Genomic DNA, 22,166 nt, shown 5'->3' with positions numbered 1-22,166 from the left:
AAATAGCCAAGACATGGAAGCAAAAATAAGGTCCATAAACAGATGAATGGACAAAGAAGAAGTGGTATATGGACAGAATGGAATATCAGTCACGAAAAAAAATAAAAGAATGGCATATGCAGCACCACAGGTGAGCCTAGAGATAATCACACAACGTGAAGTAAGTCAGAATGCAAAAGACAAATGTCCTATGATATCACTTATGTTATCTGAAAATTCATAAAAATGAACATATTTCCATAGAGAAAGACAATCTCAGATTGAGAAGACAAACTTATGGTTAAGCCAAAGAAAAGGTGTGAGGAATGGATAAATTAGGATACTGGGGTTAACACACATATACTAATACATATAAAATATATAATCCCCAAAGACCTATGGAATAGCAAGTGTGGTCTACTCAACACTCTGTAATAACCGACATGGAAAAGGACCCAAAGATCAATAGATGTATGTATATGTGTAAATGAACAAGGTTCTCTACACCTAGAACAAAAGACATTTCTCAATCAAATTTGCTTGATAAAAACTACAACTTAAAGACACAAACAAGAATTAAGGAGGCTAAAACTTATGCGGCTTTGTCCTGGCACATTCCACTCTAATCTGCAACCTCAAAGCACAACTTGCAGCAAGGTTCTGTTTCCCTAGCAAGCAGAGTTGGTAATGTAGAAATGCCGCCACCCTAAGGCCGTTTCCTCAAACAACAGCTTTAAATCTACTGCTAATGGTCAATAATATTCACAATGATGGCAGGGCTGTAAATGACTCATGCCCTCAAAAAATATCCTGGGGTAGGGAATGGCCATAAAAATCCAAACGGGGCAAATTTTTCAAGAAGCCAATTTGAAGTTGTGAGTTTAGCTCAATCTTAAAAAAACATGAAAAGGACATTGATAAACGTAAAACATCAGGAATTACTAGACGCAGGCAAATCCAATCTACACAAAGGTATCACCTAACACCAGTCACAATGACCATCAGCAAAAAGTCAACAAACAATAGATGTTGAAAAGTTGTGGAGAATAGCGCAACCTCTCGGTGTAAGTGGGATGTAAACTGGTAACAGCCAATAATAGGAACAGAATGGCAGTGCGTTTAAAGGTAAAAATTGAGTCACCATATGATCCGGAAGGCCCACTATTGGGCCTGTCACCTGTGAAAGCCAGAATCAGAAAGACACTGGATGGAAAATCGTGTATTGCAGCAGTATTTACAATAGCCAAGACATGGAAGCAACCAAAATGTCCATCATCAGATGAATGGATGAAAAATTGGTCCATGTACACAATGCAATATTAGACACAGAAAATAATGAAACAAGGCCATTTGCAGCACCATAGATGAGTCTACATATAATCACACAACTTGAAATAAGTCAGAAAGCGAGAGACACATATCGTATGTTATCACTTATAGGTGTTATCTAAAAATTGATAGGAATGAACCTATTTCCACAGAGAAGGACACTCACGTGTTCAGAGAACAAGCTTGTGGTTAACCAAATGGAAAGGTGTGAGGAATGTATAACGGAGGATATTGGGTTCAATAGACATATGCTAATACTTATAAAATATATAATCATCAAAGACATACCTAATACCGAGAGAGGTCTACACAACATTCTGTAATAACCTATATGGAACAGGATCCAAACATGAAAAGATATATGTATCAATGAAAGAGATTCTGTACACCTAGAATAAACACAACATTGCAATCAAATTTGCTCTGAGAAAAATGAAAATTAAACTAAGAATACCAACAACAAATAAGTAGACATAGTTTTTGGGGGTTTGTCCTGGCACATTCCACTCTACTTTACAACCTACAAACAGGACTTCCAGGAAGGCTATGTTGCTCTAGTAACCAGAGTTGGGAATATAGAAATGCTGCCTCCTTGTGGCCGTTTCCTGCAACAGCAGCTTTAAATCCAGAGCTAATTGTCATGTAATATTCACAATTACTACTGGGCTGTAAATGACACCTGCCCTCAAAAAATGTCCTGGTGCAGGTAATGGCCACAGGAATTCAGAACATGGCACATTTTTCAAGGAAACAATTTGAAGAGGTAAGTTTCTGTGTTTCACATAAAAGAAAAAAAAAAGAAAACGGACGTAGATAAAAGCTCAACATTGGGAATTATTAGACGCATACAAATCGAAACTACAAAAAAGTATCACCACCCAACACTCAAAATGCCATCATTAAAAAGTCTACAAACAATAAATGCTGAAGGGGTTTTAGAGATCTGTATACCCTCTAGTTGCTGGTGGATATAAACTGGTAACAGCCAGTAGTGAGAAGAGAATGGAGGTGCGTTGAAAGGTAAAAATTGAACTACCATATGATGTAGTAGGCCCACTGCTGGGCCGAACCCCTGAGAAGACCAGAATCCAAAAGACACAGGCTGGCAACCTTGCACTCCATCAATATTCAGCATAGCCAAGACTTAGAAGTAACCAAAATGCCCATCAACAGGTGAATGTAAAAAGAAGAAGTGGTCCATGGACACAGTGGAATATTCGCCATGGAAAAGGATGAAACACTGCTGTTTGCAACACCTTAGATGAGCCTAGAGATAATCACAGAACATGAGGTAAGTCGGAAAGCAGATGACAAATATCCTGTGATATCACTTCTAGGTGTTACCTAACAACTGACACATATGAACATATTTCCACAGAGAAAGACTCTCACAGACGTAGAAAACAAACCACGGTTATCTAAAAGGAAAGGTGGGAGGAATGGATACATTAAGATTAGGGTTACCATATGTATACAAATACATATTAAACACATGTGTCAAAAAGACCAACCATATAACAAGGGAGGTCTACGGAACATTCTGTAATAATTTACACGGGGGCTTGCCTGGTGACACTGTGGTTAAGAATCTGCCTGCCAATGCAGGGGACACAGGTTCGATCCCTGATTCGGGAACATCCCACATGCTGCAGAAGCGGGAAATGCAAATCAGCACTACTAAGAAATCTCACTTCCCATCGGTTAAAAGGGCCATCCTAAAAAACTGTAAAAACCAGAAATGCAGGACAGGCCAGGGAGAAAAGGGAACCTTGTTAAGCTGATGGCCGAGATGTAAATTGCCAACGGCCACTCTGGAGAAGTGTATGGTGTTTCCCAAAACATCTAAAAAACACAGCTAGAGAGCATAGGACACTACCACTCACGGGCATATAAATTGGGAAAACTACAAATCAACAAGACACAGGCACCCCAAAATGTAGGACTGCTCTGTTTACAAGAACCTCCATTTTGGTACACCTTAAATATCCCAGGAAAGAGAAAAATGGATAAAGAAGTTGTGGTACTTATGTACAATGGAATATCACTCAGCCATGAAATCAATGTCATAAGGCTAGTAGCAGCAGGATGAGTGGATTTAGGTACGATGACTCTAAGTGAAATGAGTCACACAGAAAAAGACACATCATAAGATATCACTTATAGAGGGAATGTAAAAATCGCTACACATGAACTGAATTAAAAAACAGAACAGAGTCACACACGTAGAAAACACACTATGGCTGCTTAACGGGAAAGGTGAGGTGAGGTGATGCATAAAACAAGGGTTTGAAATTAGCTCAGATACCGTTCCATAAACCAAATATGTAACAGACAAGACCTACTCCTTGCTCAGTGAACTAGACTCAACACCCCCTATTTACGGCACAAGAATATATCTGACAAGTAAGAATCTTAAAACCTATGTATTGATATCTCCCTGTAAGTGAATCAAGTGGGCGTAAAGCAGCATAAACACAGTAGTGGAAATCAGCTAAACTCCTTCATAAAAATAAATTACAAAAAAAAAAACAAAGATAGTGAAAGAGAGAGAAATTCTTACAAAATTCGTTCAGGGGCTGTGATGCAACCTGGACTGACAATATCTAGACTCACAGCTGGATGTGACATAAGGGTGGACACTCTAGGGGCTGAGAGGATTGGTGAGGTTGGGGGAGCAAATGCAGACCCTTTAAAATAGTACTACGTGGTACCCATTCCATGGGTTCCAAATCTCCAGGTTCAAGGGAATCTTCCTACAGCGAAAACATGCATGGGAAACCCAGAGGATGGTACATCGTGTGATCGGGAAAGGTTTCTAGAACGCACCTCATTTCTCATCTCCTGGTGCTCGGGTTCGCCATTCCAGCCGCTTTAGTAACAATCTCACCACTTGGAGAATCAGCACCTTTAACCTCCTCTTTCGTACAGGTTGCAATTTGTCCTGAGGATGAACGGGAAGAGGGGGAAACAATGAGAGACTAGCTCTAGGTGTTGGGACAAGCACAGGTCACTCTAATTTCCCATCAGGAAGAAGAATTAACCACAGGCTCAGCCTGCCCCCCCGGAACCAGAATAGGGCCTGAAGCAATCCTGCGCTTTTGCGGCCAGCTCCCAAACAAGAGAGTTGACAAATGGAGCTCAGGGGCACTGCAATTCACTAAGCTGCAGAGTTATATATGATAACTCTCGTCCACAAATATATTGAGGGAAGGCAACGAAGAGGATTGGAAAGCAAGGCAGAATTGCAGGAAACAGATTTCAGGAGGTAGATTTGACTCGCCTTTAAAGCACATGAAAAGCGGCCAAACGTCGACAATGATGCACTTGGCCAAAAAGGGCGTATGCGTTTTTTCCTGAATATATTCAGGAAAAAACGCATACGCCCTTTTTGGCCAACCAAGCAAGCCGGAAATGCAAATCAGCACTACAAAGAAGTCTCACCTCCCAGCGGTCAAAAGGGCCATCCTAAAAAAGTGTAAAAACCAGAAATGCAGGACAGGCCAGGGAGAAGTGGGATCCTTGTTACACTTATGGGCGGGATGGAAATTGCCAACGGCCACTTTGGAGAAGTGTATGGTGTTTCCCAAAATATCTAAAAAACACAGCTAGAGAGCATAGGGCACTTCCACTCATGGGCGTATAAATTGGGAAAACTACAAATCAACAAGACACAGGCACCCCAAAGTTAAGGGCTGCTCTGTTTACAAGAGCCTCGACTGGCATACAATGTAAATGACCTTGGAAGGAAAAAATGGATTAAGAAGATTTGGTACTTAGGTAAAATGGAATATTACTCAGCCATGACATGAATGAAAGAAGGCCAGTTGCAGCAACTCGGGTGGACTTAGGTATGATCATTCTCAGTGACATAAGTCAGACAGTAAAAGAGACTTATCATAAGATATCACTTATATGTGAAATCTAAAAATGGCTACACAAGAACTAAATGACAAAACAGAAACAGCGTCACACATTTAGAAAACACGCTTATGGCTGCTAAAGGGGAAAGCTGGAGTGGTGTGAGGCATAAACCAGGAGGTTGAAATTAGCATAGATACCGTTCCATAGAGCAAATAGGTAATTGACAAGACCTACTCTATAGCTCAAAGCACTTTAGTCAGCACACTCTCGTCACCGGAGGAGAATATAGAAGACTGGTAAGAATCTGAAAAGGAACTGATTGATGTCTCTCTGTAAGTGAATCAAGTGGATGTACAGGAGGAAGAAACACAGCATTGAAAATCAGCCAAACCCCATTATAAAAATAAATTAGAAAATAAAAAAGAGATACAAAGACAGTGAGAGGGATAGAAATTCTTACAAAATTCATTCAGGGGCTGTGATGCAACCTGGATTGACCACATCTAGACCCACAGAAGAAACCTCCAGAACAAAGGTTCAAGGATAGTGTCTTCAGCGTGTTAGAAAGCTTGCAAGAAAGGCAGTCCGGCTGGAGCACAGTGAGCAAAGGAGAGAACAGTGAATGGAGAAGTGACTTCTTCACTTGTTTCCTTCTAGAGTTTAACAATAAGTTATTTGATCAGACTTTTCTTTTTAAAAAATCACTTCCTTCAATAACAATAGCCAAATAAATATAGGAATTGTTTTGATATTTCTTATTCTTCATAATAATGCTAATGGTGAATTGCATTTATATTATTAAATATATTATTCCATGATAAATGGACCTCATTGAGAGTTATAAAAGGTCTATGGACAGGACCCAATTTATATATTCTGCCTTAAGTGAGAGAGTCACTTCAGTTTTAAGGACACACACAGACTGAAAGTGAAGGGATGGAAAAAGGCATTCCATGCAAACGGAAACCAAAAGAAAGCTGAGGTAATATATAATACAAGATAGACTTTAAGACAAAGATTGTAATAAGAGACAAAGAAGGTCATTATATAATTATAAAGCAGTCAATCCAACAAGAGAATGTAACATTTGTAAATATTTATGCACCCCAAAAAGGAGCACCTAAATATATGATATTAATGACACAAAAGGGAAAAAAAGACAGCAATAACAGTAATAGTAAGGGACTTAAACACCCCACTTTCGTCAATGGATAGATATAGAATATCAAACAGAAAATCAACAAGGAAACATTAGACTTAAATAATATGTTAGACCAGATGGACTTAACATACGTTTACACAACATTCCATTCAAAAGCAATAGAATACACATACTTCTCATTTACACATGGAACATTCTCCAGTATAGATCATGTATTCGACCACAAAACACATCTTAGGTTTAAGACGATTGAAATCATATCAAGTATCTTTTCCAACAACAGTGGTGTGAAACTAGAAATCAATTACAAGAAGAAAACTGGAAAATTCACAAATATGTGGAGATTAAATAGCATGCTACTGAACAACCAGTGGGTTGAAAAGAAATTAAAAAAAAATATCTTGAGACAAATGAAAATGGAAATACAATATACCAAAACTTATTGGATACAGTAGTAGCAGTTTTCAGAGGGAAATTCATAAGGATAAACCCCTACATGAAGAAAAAAGAAAATATCAAACAACCTACCTTTGTATCTCAAGGAACTAGAAAAAGGAGAAACTAAGACAAAAGTTAGTAGAAGGAAGAAAGTAACGAAGGTCAGAGTAGAAATAAATGAAATCGAGACTAAAAAGACAACAGAAAAGATCAGTGAAACTGAGAGCTGGTTCTTTGATAAGATAAACAAAATAGATCATTAGCCAGATTCATTAAGAAAAGAAGAGAGAGGACTCAAATAAATAAAATCAGAAATGAAAGAGGAGACGTTACAATTGATACCTCAGAAATACAAAGGATCATAAGAGACTACTATGAAAATTATATGCTAACAAATTGGACTATCTACAAGAAATGGATAAATTCCTAGAAACATAGAACGTACCAAGACTGAATCATGAATTAACAGAAAATCTGAACAGACCAATTATTAGTAAGGAGATTGAATCAATAATCAAACCTGGGCTTCCCTGGTGGCGCAGTGGTTGAGAATCTGCCTGCCAATGCAGGGGACACGGGTTCGAGCCCTGGTCTGGGAAGATCCCACATGCCGCGGAGCAACTAAGCCCATGAGCCACAACTACTGAGCCTGTGCGTCTGGAGCCTGTGCCCCGCAACAAGAGAGGCCGCGACAGTGAAAGGCCCGCGCACCGCGATGAAGAGTGGCCCCTGCTTGCCACAACTGGAGAAAGCCCTCGCACAGAAACGAAGACCCAACACAGCCAAAATTTAAAAATAAATAAATTAAAACAAAGAAAAACAAAAACCAAAAAACATGTAGGGAAAAAACCAAGTCAGCCACAACATTAAAAAAAAATAATAATCAAACCTACCAACAAACAGAAGTCCTCACCCAGGTGGCTTCACTGGTGAATTCTACCAAACATTTAAAGAAAAATTAATACCAATCTTTCTCAAACTCTTCCAAAAAAGAGAACAGGAGGCAACACTTCCAAACTCATTCTATGATACCACCATTACCCTGATACCAAAACCAGACAAGGACACTACAAGGAAGGAAATTTACAGGCCAATATCCCTGATGAAGATGGATGCAAAAATTCTGAACAAAATATTAGCAAACTAAGTCAACAATACATTAAAAAGACCATACACCATGATCAAGTGGGATTTATTCCAGGGATTCAAGGATGGTTCACTATCTGCAAATCAATGTTATAAACCACATTAACAAAATGAAGGATAAGAATCATATGATCATTTTAATAGACGCAGAAAAATATTTGACAAAATTCAACATTTATTTATGAAAAAACTCTCAAAAAGGTGGGTATAGAGGGAACATGCGTTAATGTAATAAAGGCCATATGTGACAAGCCTGCAGCTAATATCATATTCAACAGCGAAAAACAAAGTTTTTTCTCTAAGATCAGGAATAAGACAAGGATGCCCACTCTTGTCACATTTATTCACTATAGGCTTGGAAGGAAGGAAAGAAGAAGTAAAACTGGTTCTATTTGCAGATGACATGACATTATATATAGAAAACCTTAAAGATTCCACCAAAAAAAGTTAGAACTAATCAATGAATTCAGTAAGTTGCAGGATACCAAATCAATACATAAAAATCAGTTGCATTTTTATACGCTAATAACAAGTTATTATGAAGAGAAATTAAGAAAACAATCCATTGACAATTACATCAAAATGAATAAAATAACTAGGAATAAACTTAACCAATGAGGTGAAAGATCTGTACACTGAAACCTATAAAACACTGATGAAAGAAATAGAAGACACAAACAAATGGAAAAATATTCTAGGTTCATGGATTGGAAGAATTGATATTAAAATGTCCATACTATCCAAATCAATTTACAGATTCAAGGCAATTCCTATCAAAATACCAATGGCATTTTTCACAGAACTAGAATAAATAATCCTAAAATTTATATAAAACCACAAAAGACCTGGAATAGCCAAAGCAATCTTAAGAAAGAAGAACAAAGCTGGAGGCAACATGCTTCTTGTTTTCAAACCGTATTACAAAGCTACAGTAATTGAAACAGTATGGTACTGGCACAAAAATGGAAACATAGGTCAATGGAACAGAATCAAAAGCCCAAAAGTAAACTCTCCTATGTATGGTCAATTAATTTACAACAAAGGAGACAAGAATATACAATGGAGAATGGATAATCTCTTCAATAAATTGTGTTGGTAAAACTAGACAGCCACATGCAAGAGAATGAAGCCCTATCTTACACCATACACAAAAATTAACACAAAAATTAACCCAAAATAGATTAAAGACTTGAACAGAAGACCTGAAACCTTAAAACTCCTAGAAGAAAACATAGGACGTAAGCTCCTTGACATCAGTTGTGGCAATGACTTTTTGGATTTGACACTAAACAGAAAGGCAAAAAAGCAAAAATAAACAAGTAGGACTATATCAAACTAAAAGACTTCTGCGCAGCAAAGGAAACCATCAACAAAATGAAAAGGCAACCTATGGAATGGGAGAAAATATTTGCAAATTATGTATCCGATAAGAGTTAAATATCTAAAAAGTATTTAAACTCAAACAAATCAGCAGAAAAAGGAAGCAAGAAACAATCTAGTTTAAAAATGGGCAGAATATCTGAATAGAGATTTTTCCAAAGAAGACATACGGAAAGCCAACAGGCACATGAAAAGATGCTCAACATCACTAATCATCAGGGAAATGCAAATCAAAACCATAATTAGGTATCGCTTCATGCATGTTAGAATGGCTATTATCAAAAAGACAAGAAATAACAAGTGTTGGCAAGGCTGTAGAGAAAAGGGAAACCTTGTACACTGTTGGTGGGAATGTAAATTGGTGCAGCCACTGTGGAAAACAGTATGGAGGCTCCTCAAAAAATAAAAATTAGAACTGCCATATGGTCTAGCAATTCCATTTCTGGGTACTTATCTAACAGAAACAGAATCACTGTCTCCAAAAGATACCTGCATCCCCATATAGATTGCAGCATTATTTCCAATAGCCAAGACATGGAAACAAACTAAGTGTCCATGGATGAATGAATGGATAAAGAAAATATAGTGTATATACACAATGAGATATTATTCAGCCATAAAAATGAAGGAAATCCTGCCATCTGTGGCAACATGGATGGATATGGAGGGTAAGTGAAATAAGACAGTCAGAGAAAGACAAATACTTATAATGTCACTTATATGTGGAATCTTAAAAACTAAGTTAAAATTTAAAAAAACAAACTCATGGATACAGAGAATAGATTTGTGATTACCAGAAGCAGGTGTGTGTGTGGGGTAGGGGGGTGTGTGGGAAAATGGGAGAAATGAGTCAAGGTGGTGCAAAGGTACAAACTTCCAGTTGTAAGATAAATAAGTCCTGGGAATGTAATATACAGCATGGTGAGTACAGTTAACAATACAGTGTTGTATATTTAAAAGTTGCTAAGAGAGTAGATCTTAAAAGTTCTCGTCACAAGGAAAAAAATTGTTATTATGTGCTGTAATGGATGTTAACTAAACTCATGGTAATCATTTTGCAATATAAACATGTATCAGATAATTATACTGTATGACTAAAACTAATACAATGTTATATGTCATTTATATCTCAATAAAAAAAAATTCTGCATAGAGCCCAAATGGCCAGGTCTTTATACTGCCACTTTGCTCAGTCAGTAGAAGTGGGCTGCCCTGGGAAGGGCCTAACCTCCACATAGGTGGTTCTCTGCAGCTGAGACAGAAGGAGCTGATAGCTAGAGGCTGTCTGCAGACCACATCTGAAAGGTACACTCAAATATCTACCACAGTAACTTATATAAATGTTTCAGTACGGGGCACTTAGGATTAAGGCTGCTACCAGTAATACAAAAAAAAAAAGAAAAAATTAATTTTGAAAAATCCAGTTTTAGAATAAACATGAAATAGATAAACTACCAGGTTCTAAAAGTAAAGTTCAAGGCAATGAAAAACATTCAGAGACCTCATCCTACTACTCCCATTTTAGTATCTCCATTAATGTTGGCTAGTTCCAGAATTAGATGAAGTTTTTCTGGTGATTAGTGTCATCTCTTGGTACAGCACACAAGAATTTTAAAACATTAGGTTTTCTTTATCATTTTAAGAAAATATCACTTGTCAAATTGGTATAAATTATAGGTGCATTGGCAACACATAATAATTAATTAAACCTCTTAAAGTTTGTTAAAATAGTTACAAAGGTAATGGGATATTTTTCTCTAAGCAATTTTAATCCAGTTAGAAGGTTTTGGGTGTGTCAAGGAATCTAAGACAGAAGGTTATACCACCACCTTGTGGTAAAATGACTGTAGAGCAAACAATTAAATTGTTCTGAAAAAATGCAAAAATGAAAATACTCATACCTAATATGGATACCTAATATCTAGGAGAAGAGAGATCTAAATACACAGAGCACTATAAATACTTTAGATTTAAAGGAAAATGTTCTGCTAGCTGTTGTCACTGGATTTCAGTACTTTGTTCATTTTTAAACTTCAGCAGTGTAAAGCTGGTGAGGCAAAATATTACATGCTTTTAAAAAAGTTGGGATCAGTTATGTTATAAGAGATTTTACTAACTCAATATTGCCATATCATATTTGAATTGTTAATAGTTTATATGCATCCCTAAAATACAAATTAGAATTTTCAGTACTTTTAAACTGATAAAGCATTTTATATCTGTTTTTACTACATTGTGTAGTATGAATTTCACTGGAATATTTCTGTAACAGAGCACAAAATACTTTCTTTACATATCACTTTTTTTTTTACAATAAAATACAAAAGCATTCACCTCTTTATAATACATCACTTGCCCAAATCCTCAAAATCAGGGTGAAAATAGTATTGAAGAGCCTGAATGAAACATTATTGTAATTTTATAATCTTGATTTTAAAATCTTGAGGTAAAGGATGCAGTGCTGGAAATAGGTGATTTTAAGCATCTTTTAAGCAGAGCAGTGAAACTCAAAGACAACTATCAATCAATAGTTTTTAAACTTGTTTAACAGTAAGAATCATAAGAGACATTTGTTCAAAGTACAGTTTACTAGGTCCCAATTCCAGACACTCGGAATTAGAATCTTCAGGTTAGGACTCTGCAAAAATTACTTATGGAAAAATGTACCCCCTGGAGATTACTGTCCTGCTAACTCAGGAAACATAGCTCTAATTCAACTATAAAGCCTAACATAAGACACAGTATTAAAAGACCAGATAAATAAGAATCCCTGTTAATATAAGTGTTGGTCTTCTTATCTGCAAAGAGGGTAGCAGTGATTGTATTTAAGTAATGATAGGACAGCGAGCACTGACTCACTGTACATAAAACACCTCGCACAGTGCCTGGCACAAAATAAGGCCTTAGATAATGTTAGCTGTGATAACTGCATATCATCATCATTATCAGAGTGATTTCAATTCTTATAATTTATATATCATTTAAGAAAAATTCATTTGCAATAGAAATCTAATTTCTACAGTTATTAAAGTTGTAGAGAAATTAAACTATGAAACAAAAATAAGCCGTTCTCATGAGTTATATTTGTTTTTATAAATCTTGAAATTACACTTTTTGCAAGTTTTTTTTTTTAACTTCAAAGAGTTATACCACCACCTTGTGGCAAAATGACCGTAGAGCAAACAACCATTTACCAGCTTGTTCCTTAGTCATCGTGGAGAAAAAAAATTATTTATTCAAGTGAGGAAACAAAACGTAATTGTACAAATATTGGTCAATAAATGTAAATGTGTGAATGAATAAGTGAACAAATTAGCAAACTAATCCCTAAACAGAAAAGTAAAACTGAGAAATGCAACTCTCACTTGAAAATTGCATATCTTTCAGAGGCAGGAATCTGCCAACTTACTGTCTTGCCAGGTGTTCAAGTTGCCCTGGGCCTGCGGAGCCAAGTGAAGAGTCGCAGTTCAAGCTTTGAAAAGGCAGCGTTGTCAGGGCATTGGGTATCAGGTCCTGGTTAGAGGCAACTCCCACGACATCTCAGACAGCTCACTGTAGGTAGGACAGTGGGCAGGTGTGTCAGCCAAGTGATGCTTGCCATAACACGTTTGCAGATAGATACGTTATACACAGAATGGGCATCCCTGAAATCCTAAGTGTGTTGTTCAAATCGTCTTAGAAAAATATTTCGGATGAATTTTACGTGGAATCCCATCTTCCTACCTCCCCTTCCCATCTTGACCATTTTCAAAATGATGGCATAACTGATTTAGAATGTCAGCACAGCTTTCATGAAAATTTTAGGTTATTTCAATTTTGTTGTTTGAAATGAATGTTCAAAAATCAAACATTTATCTAATCTACCTCAAATGTGAAACGTGTCGATATTTATTTCTCTTCTGACAATTTGTATCAGCTCAAATGTACATTTTACTGCTTATCCACTTTTTGTGACCATAATTTTAAAAAGCCATTTGGTGTAAAATAAGCAATTGATTGTAAGCTCCTCAGCATTTTCCTATTTTTTTCTTTAATGAAACGTCTCTGAACTCACCTTGACATTTCCTACTTAATTCTTACCCACTGGTATCCAATTATCACTCTATTAACATATACACCCAATAATAGCTTCCTTAATTTACTTCACCATGCTAATAATTAGCAGGAGATTACCCATGAATGTAGGGATGAGGAAGGGAACATTTACTAATATATATTTCTGAATTTAGAGACCCATGATAGTCCATAGACTAACAATCAGAAAAAAGTTTCCCATTTAAAAAAAAATGCATCTTAAAAAGTAAAATGCAGGAAGATGAAACTTAATAAGAACATGAAAAAGCAACTACTGTATAGCACAGGGAACTATACTCAATATCTTGTAATAACCTATAATGGAAAAGAATCTGAAAAAGAATATATATATATTATATAATATATATAAAAATTAATCTTAATATATGTATATATAAAAATGAATCACTCTCCTGTATACCTGAAACTAGCACAACATTGTTAATTAACTATACTTCAGTAAAAAATCCAATCAAATCAAAGTATATTACAAACACTAAAAAAAAAGAAAGACAAGGCTTCAACAAAGCTTACTTATTACTCAATAATAATTAAAAACTTTCCAAATATAATGCACCAAGCCATCCACATATAGTGATCAAGTTGTACCTTATAAATGTGGTCTTCAATGAGCATCTCAGATAAGGAGAAGAAAAAAAAATACTATGGGAACAATTCACTGCCTAAGTAGCAAATATGAGGAGACTTCAGAGACGAGAGAGGTGACTTCTGAGAGTAGTACTACTCCCCTGCTACTAACTCTTCTCTCCTTGCTAATCACTACTCAACACAGTGTGACCCTTCTCACCGTCTAGAAACTTCCTCTTTTTTGACTACCTTGACAGCCTCTTACCTGGTTACTGAAGAAGGGAAGAAAAAGAGCTGTTTCCTCTACCCTTCTAAGTTCTTGACAGAGACCCCTCTAACAAAAGACAGATTGACAAGAGAAAAGCATACAAATTCGTTTATTGTAAGTTTCACGTGACACCGGAAACTTCATTAGAAAATGAAGACCTGAAGAAGTGGTTAAACCTGAGAGTGTTTCTGTTTGGTTGGAAGAAGAGTAGAAAGTCATGGAAAATATGATAGGACAAAAAGGGGTATGAGTTTAATGCGGTAAATTAGGGGAAATAGCAAAGCCTTTTCAGTCTAATTCCTCTTGACGTCTTGGAGATGAGGATGAACATTTTCTCTGGGTATAGAAAAGGCACCCCTCACATAAGGGTCTTACGATCTCCTGCAGGGGAAGGTCAGAGAGTCCTTTCTACATATGCTCTTTCTCAAATTCCTTCAGCTGAAAATATTCAGTATGCCAAGGTGTCATATTTTGGGTTAGTGTGTCCTGAACCCCGATCAACAGATTCACACAATTAGTTTCATAACAAAATGGAATTTAATTGGCAGCTCTAAGTTCCAGAAGTAAGTTGTTCTGTAGACTTCTTCAAAGACACTGAGAATGTAATTTGAAATGAGATCTAAAGGGTGATTATTAGGTGGGCAAAGGGAAAAGCCTAGGCAAATGTTGTGGGGCAACATGGAAACAAGGGTGATTTGAGAAACTGCAAAGTCAGCATGGCTGCAGCAGAGAGAAAGAGCAGAGAGTAATGAGAGAAGAGGCGAGGCAGGGGCCCAGTCACATCAGCCTTTGTAGGATCGATCCTAAGCAATGGAAGCTCTATTTTTAGTAGTTTTTGTTGTTGTTGTTGTTTTAATGAGTCATCAATTTTATACACATCAGTGTACACATGTCAATCCCAATCGCCCAATTCATCACACCACCACCACCACCGCCCCGCAGGTTTTGTTTGTTTTTAAGGAACCTCCATATTGTTCTCCATAGTGGCTGTACCAACTTACATGCCCACCAACAGTGTACAAGGGTTCCCTTTTCTCCACACCCTCTCCAGCATTAATTGTTTTTAGAGCTACCATAAGTTCTAGCAATCCTACTCCCGGGCATATATCCAGAGACGACCATAATTTGAAAAAGATACACGCACCCGAATGTTCATTGCAGCACTATTTACCATAGCCAGGAAATGGAAGCAACCTAAATGTCCGTCAACAGATGAATGGATAAAAAAGACATGATGTGTGTGTGTGTATACATATATATATGATGGAATATTACTCAGGCATAAAAAAGAATGACAAAAAATAGTAACATTTGCAACATGATGGACCTAGAGATTGTCATACTGAGTGAAGTAAGTCAGAGAAAGACAAATATTATATGATATTGCTTATATGTGGAATCTAAAATCATGGTACAAAACAGAAAGAGAGTCACAGATGTAGAAAACAATCTTATGGTTACCAGGGAGGATGGGAGGGAGGGATAAATTGGGAGATTGGGATTGACATATACACACTATATATATAAAATAGATAGCTAATAAGGACCTACTGTATAGCACAGGAAACTACTCAGTACTATGTAATGACCTATATGGGAAAAGGATCTAAAAAAGAGCAGATATATATATATATATATATATATATATATATATATATATATATATATATATATATATATATACACACATGATTCACTTTGTTGTACAGCAGAGACTGACACAACATTGCAAATCAAGTATACTCTAATAAAATTTTTTTTAAAAAAAAGCAATGGAAAAACATTGAATCTTAAAACTGGGGAGGAAATGATGATATTTCCCTTCCAGGTAAAAGTTTTCCTTCAGACAATTCCTTCTTGCCTAGTGACCATGACGTGCAGCCCATCTCCAGTTGTCCTTCCTCCAGAGTTCATTGCTCAGGTGTGGGCATGTGACTAATGGGCAGCAGATCCAAAGGTGGCAGGTAACCAGTGAACTCGGTGGACAGGCTCATTAAGATTAGCTAGACCAAACCGATCCACTTTCCCAGGTATTTGAACTAATACATAAAAGTAATATTCCAGTTATCAGAAGCTGTCATGTGGTTGAGGATCTATCCCAAGAAGCCATGAATTAGTTGGTGATATTCATAAAGTTATTCTAGATTTTGACTTGGAAATAAAATTAGGTAATTTTATAATTTTAAAGTCATCTGTAGGGGGCCTCTTAAATTTACCAGCACACGTGCTACATTTTTATTCAATATCTGAAGTCACAGATTGTTGTCTGATTCTAAAATGGCAAAAATGTTCAATATGAGTTTATTTACTTCTACTTAATGAGGTTTGTATTTTTTTTCTTCCCCCCACACACTGACAAACTTCCTACTCTATTAAATAAAAGTGAATTTCATGAACACAGTGAAGGATTTGTGTGTGTCTGTGCACACGCATCTCAGTGTCACTTTTGAACCGATCTCAATTATTTTGGAAACTCACTCTTTGGTCCTCTGAACACCCCATTTCTAATGTGTGGAGGGAGGGTGTTTCCCACCACCAAGAAGTTTTCTGGACGCCAACTGGGTGTCCTACAGTTCAACTCAATTCTAACACTATATACTTGGAAACAGCATCAGATTCCACAGGTTATGGGCTCAGTCCTACCAGACCACATGGCCCTCCACTGCCACCCAACTCCTTACAAACACACACACAAACACACACACACACACACACACACACACACACTTCAGACGTGAATCTCAAGTCCAGGTTATCACCTGTGCTTCTGACTGATTGACTGTAGATCAGCAATTCCAGCGACCCTCCTTCGTTTGGGGTTAATTTGCTTGAGTGGCTCACAGAGCTCAGAGAAACATTTACTTAACTGATTGCTGGTTTATTATAAAAGAATATGACTCAGAAGTAGCCAGATAAAAGAGATGCCTAGGGTAAGGTATGAGAAAAGGCATGGAGCTTCCTTGCCCTCTTTGGGTGTGACTCCCCAAATCTCCACGTGTTCACCAACTCGGAAGCTCTTGGAACCCCTCCTTTTGAGTTTTTATGGAGGCTTCCTGAAAGGCATGACTGATTACAACACTGCTGGCTGAACTCAGTCTCCAGCCCTGTCCCCTCCCCTGAGGCTGGAAGTTCAGGGGTGGGGAGGAAAGTGAAAGTTCCAACATTCTAATCAAATCTTTGACTCAGCTAGCAACCAGCCCCCATCCTTAGGTTCTTTCCAAAAGTCACCTCATTCACGTAAAAACACACCTTTGTTGTCCTTATCACTTAGGAAATTCCAAGACTTTTAGGAGATTTGTGGCAGGAGCAGGGTTTGAACACTGAATATATACTTTTTATTGTAAATTGCAACATAACACTCACCAAAATAGCTTTCAACATTATAGACTGTGAACACTATGAGGAAGGACAACTTGATTTAGCCAATTAAGTTTTTGGTGCTGTAGCTTACAGAAAAAAATATAACCCTGAATTGTGGTGCTAATGCCACCTGGTTCAATTTTCTCTATCAGCTGACCTCAACTTCATAATCCCATACCTTATACACAGTTCTGTTAACTCCAAGATTTTACTTTTGTAACAGGCCCTCACAAACAGTAAAGTATTAAGGACATCACTGAAAAGAAAAATTCCGTTGAGATAATTTTTAAGTGCATGACACCTCTGCCTCCTAGTCATCCTAGTTCCTTCACATAAATTGTGTTCAAGTGAGAAAATGTAATTTTATTTATTATTTTTAAAAATATTTATTTATTTATTGGGCTGTGGCAGGTCTTAGTTGTGGCATGAGGGATCTTTTAGTTGCGGCATGTGAACTCTTAGTTTTGGCATGTGGTATCTAATTCCCTGACTAGGGATCAAACCTGGGCCCCCTGCATTGAGAGCACAGAGTCTTAGCCACTGGACCACCAGGGAAGTCCCAAGAGAATGTAATTTTAATAATAAATCACAAAATTGGATGTGTGTTAGCAAGCTGGGGAAAAAACAAATTCCCGAAGTAGCAACCAGGAGGATTCCCTCCAAGCAGGACAGAGGAAGACTTTGCTTGGGAATTTGAGCAGCCCCAGAGGAAAGCTCTAAATACGCCAACATCAGGATTTCCACAAGGAAATGTCCCCGCCAGATCACTCTACATAAAGACCACAGTTTAAGAAATTCATCTGCTCTCAGAGTTTCCGTTTGGGTTTCTAATGTACCACTCTTAACTATGAGCAAACAGGCAAGCAACAAAACAGGTAGAAAAAAAAGAAAAAGAAAATATGAATTAAGTGGAGAGAAGAAAAACATTATTAAAATAGCATAAGTATCCTCAGAGCCATAAGATATTGCATTCATAAATTAAATGGATGCTTTGAAAAAGTAACATTCAAAGAACTAGTAGAGATATTTTGAAAATTGAAACTATTAGAGCAGAAAAGAAAAATTCACAAGATTTAGAATATGAAGTCAACAATTCTCGCATAAACTAGGGTAAAGAAGCAAATAAATAGGAAACAGTGAGGGGGAAAAAGAAAGGAAACAGTCCAAGAGATCTGATAGAAATTTCCAAAAAGAGAAAAAAGTCCATAGAAAGGATAAAGTCATGAATAAAATAATTTTCAAAAGATTAGCAGATCTGGAGAATATAAGTTTGCACTCAAAAGGGATTTACACACAGAGTGCCTAACATAATGGAAGGAAACAGAGCCCATCAAAGTATCTACCTGCGAAATAGAGGAATATTGACAAGGTGAGAGAGAAAGAGAGAGAGAGACAACCAGGTTTCAAAGAAAAGAATTTGAATGATTTCAGTCACATTTGGGCCTAGAAGACAGTGGAGAAATACCTTCAAAATTTTTTGAGACGCCACTTTCCAATCTAGTGTTCTATAATTTGCCAAACTATTAAGTAGAAAGATGACAGAATAAGGGAATACTCACATATGTAAATTCTCAAAAAATGTTTCACATGCATCTCTTTATTAGGAATGTGCTGGAAGATATACTCCACCCAAACAGGAAGTAAACAAACAAACACTCCCTTCTTCCCCAACAGGAGATGGAACCCAGGAAATAGGAGATCCTACAAAAGAGACAGGTGAAGGGAATTAAAGTGATAGTGAAATGTGTCCAGGACCAAAGGTGGGCACAGAGAGGAACGAGTCCAGGTTGTAGCAGCTTAGAAGTTTCCAGGAAAGTTATTTTTTAGTAAGAAGAGAAAATTCGGAGAAGACCTAATGTGTTTGGATATAATAAGAAGTTTATTATACAACAGAAGGAGGCTTTGGAGTTGAATTAGTGAAGAGTACATATAAACTTGATAGAATATGAAAGAGAGAAAATATTAGCTCAAAGTTAAACAAAATGTACAAGAAAAAGTGATCATAGTATACTGGATTCAGTCCTAAAAAACAAAACCAAAATTTCACTCTTACCAAGTTGAAGGGGTGTGTGTGTGTGTGTGTGTGTGTGTGTGTAGTGGGGGTTGAGAAGGGATTGTAAAAAGATATAAATCCTCATCTTCCAAAAATGGGAAGTCAAAAGGTAATTTCAATGAGAAAATACAGGAAGTAGAAACATGTATAAACATGTTACATGGATATACAGAGGTAAACACCAAAAGATCAAGTTGAAAAATTCAAAGTGGTTGCCACTTGGAAGCAGGAAGTGGGATGGTAGAAGCTTAATAGAGTCATTAGAAACTTCAAGTTTTGGGCCAGCATTTCCATAAATAACAACCTCAAATAAAGGGAGGAAAGGAAAAGGAAGTGAAAAAATAATAAAATCTGGAAGAATATAACGAAAAACGATTCTATGCCTTTCTCTATGGCTTGAATATGTAGCAACGAAGGTATATCATATTTATAATAAAAGACTTATTTTAAAAATTAAGTATATACATAAATAAACAAGTAATGCACAAACACACTGGCCTAGACAGCCTATGGTATAGTGAACATATCATTATTAGCAGCAGCTTTTGGAAACAAAACCTATTGTTCCTTTAGTTTTATCATTATGAGATTAACATTTTAAAAGGCAAAGAAGCATAAAGACATAGAAATTTTCTCCCACCACTGTAAATACTATTCTTCTCTCATTGCCTTTCATGTGACAGTAACATGTTCTCCAATGATCACAGTGATTTGTGTACTTGAATAGTACTTTTACTTAATTGCCTGATTCTGCTCATGATACTTCTTTTAAAAATTACACTAGTTTTCTGATATGGGGGGAATTTTCACATTCTCTAAATTTCACTTTTTTAGGTGTATTGAGTATCAGAAAGTTATAGTCTTCCTATCTTAATACAGACATAGAATTTGGAACATGACGAGACAGGTTTAAATACTAGCTCTGCCATTCAATAGCTGTGTAACTCTGCTCAGATTATATTGTATTTCTGAGTTTCAATTTCCATATTTTAAAAATGGCAATTATAATGCCTACATTGTAGGTGTGTTATAAAGATTATAAATAATTTGTGTAACACAGTAGGTGCTCAATAAATGATTACTTTTGCTATTAATTTAGGTTAGCTAGGAAAGGGAAAAAAATGCATCTTATATCCAAATTTTCTAAAACATGATGTCTCAAATTGATAGAGATCATGCTTTTCTTTGACATAAAATACAATGGAATAGTATTGGGGTGTTCTTCATGAACTGCAAACAGCCTGTTTTCTGTTTCCCACAGGAACTGCTTTTGGGATGCTTTTAGGACAGCCTGAGTGGCATATTGGTGGTACTAATGGTATAAAGTATTGATTTGGGTTTATATTAAATGCAATTTTCTTTAAACATGGGAACCCCCCCCACCCCCTCCAAATACACTCTCTGCATAAAGACAGAAGTCTCTACAAAATATTGAGAGGTAGAAGTAGGGAAGGGTGCATTTGTATGGGATGTTGACATCTTTTATCTATATAACTGTGTATAAGTGAATAGAAAACTAAAACACTTTAAATCTAGATTTTGCTATTAAGGACAAATGATGAAAGCAGAAAGTTGAAGACCCAAAGCCGTCAGAAAAATCTGACTAAGCCTCATTAGTCATTTAAGAAATAAATCATAAATAGATCACAATAGAAAGGCTGTCGACTCTGAGGGACTGCTGAGCATACACTTTGTGCATCTTTGTGCATATTTAAAGTGATGAAAGGGAAAAAGCCTACAACCAAGATTACTCTACCCAGCAAGGATCTCATTCAGATTTGACAGAGAAATTAAAACCTTTACAGACAAGCAAAAGCTGAGAGAGTTCAGCACCACCAAACCAGCTTTACAACAAACGCTAAAGGAACTTCTCTAGGCAAGAAACACAAGAGAAGGAAAACACCTACAATAACAAACCCAAAACATTTAAGAAAATGGGAATAGGAAAATACATATCGATAATTACCTTAAATGAAATGGATTAAATGCTCCAACCAAAAGACATAGACTGGCTGACTGGACACAAAAACAAGACCCGTATATATGCTGTCTACAAGAGACCCACTTCAGACCTAGGGACACATACAGACTGAAAGTGTGTTGATGGAAAAACATATTCCATGCAAATGGAAATCAAAAGAGAGTTCGAGTAGCAATTTTCATATCGGACAAAATAGACTTTAAAACAAAGACTATTACAAGAAACAAAGAAGAACACTACATAATGATGAAGGGATCAATCTACAAAAGAAGATATAACAATTGTAAATATTTATGCACCCAACATAGGAGCACCTCAATACATAAGGCAAATGCTAACAGCCACAAAAGCAGAAATTGACAGTAACACAATCATAGTGGGGGACTTTAACACCCCCTTTCACCAATGGACAATTCATCCAAAAGGAAAATAAATAAGGAAACACAAGCTTTAAATGATACATTAAACAAGATGGACTTAATTGATATTTATACGACATTCCATCCAAAAACAACAGAATACACTTTCTTCTCAAGTGCTCATGGAA

This window comes from Eubalaena glacialis, chromosome 2, assembly GCF_028564815.1.
Source record: "Eubalaena glacialis isolate mEubGla1 chromosome 2, mEubGla1.1.hap2.+ XY, whole genome shotgun sequence".
NCBI classification, from domain to species: Eukaryota; Metazoa; Chordata; class Mammalia; order Artiodactyla; family Balaenidae; genus Eubalaena; species Eubalaena glacialis.
This window is presented reverse-complemented; position numbering follows the sequence as displayed.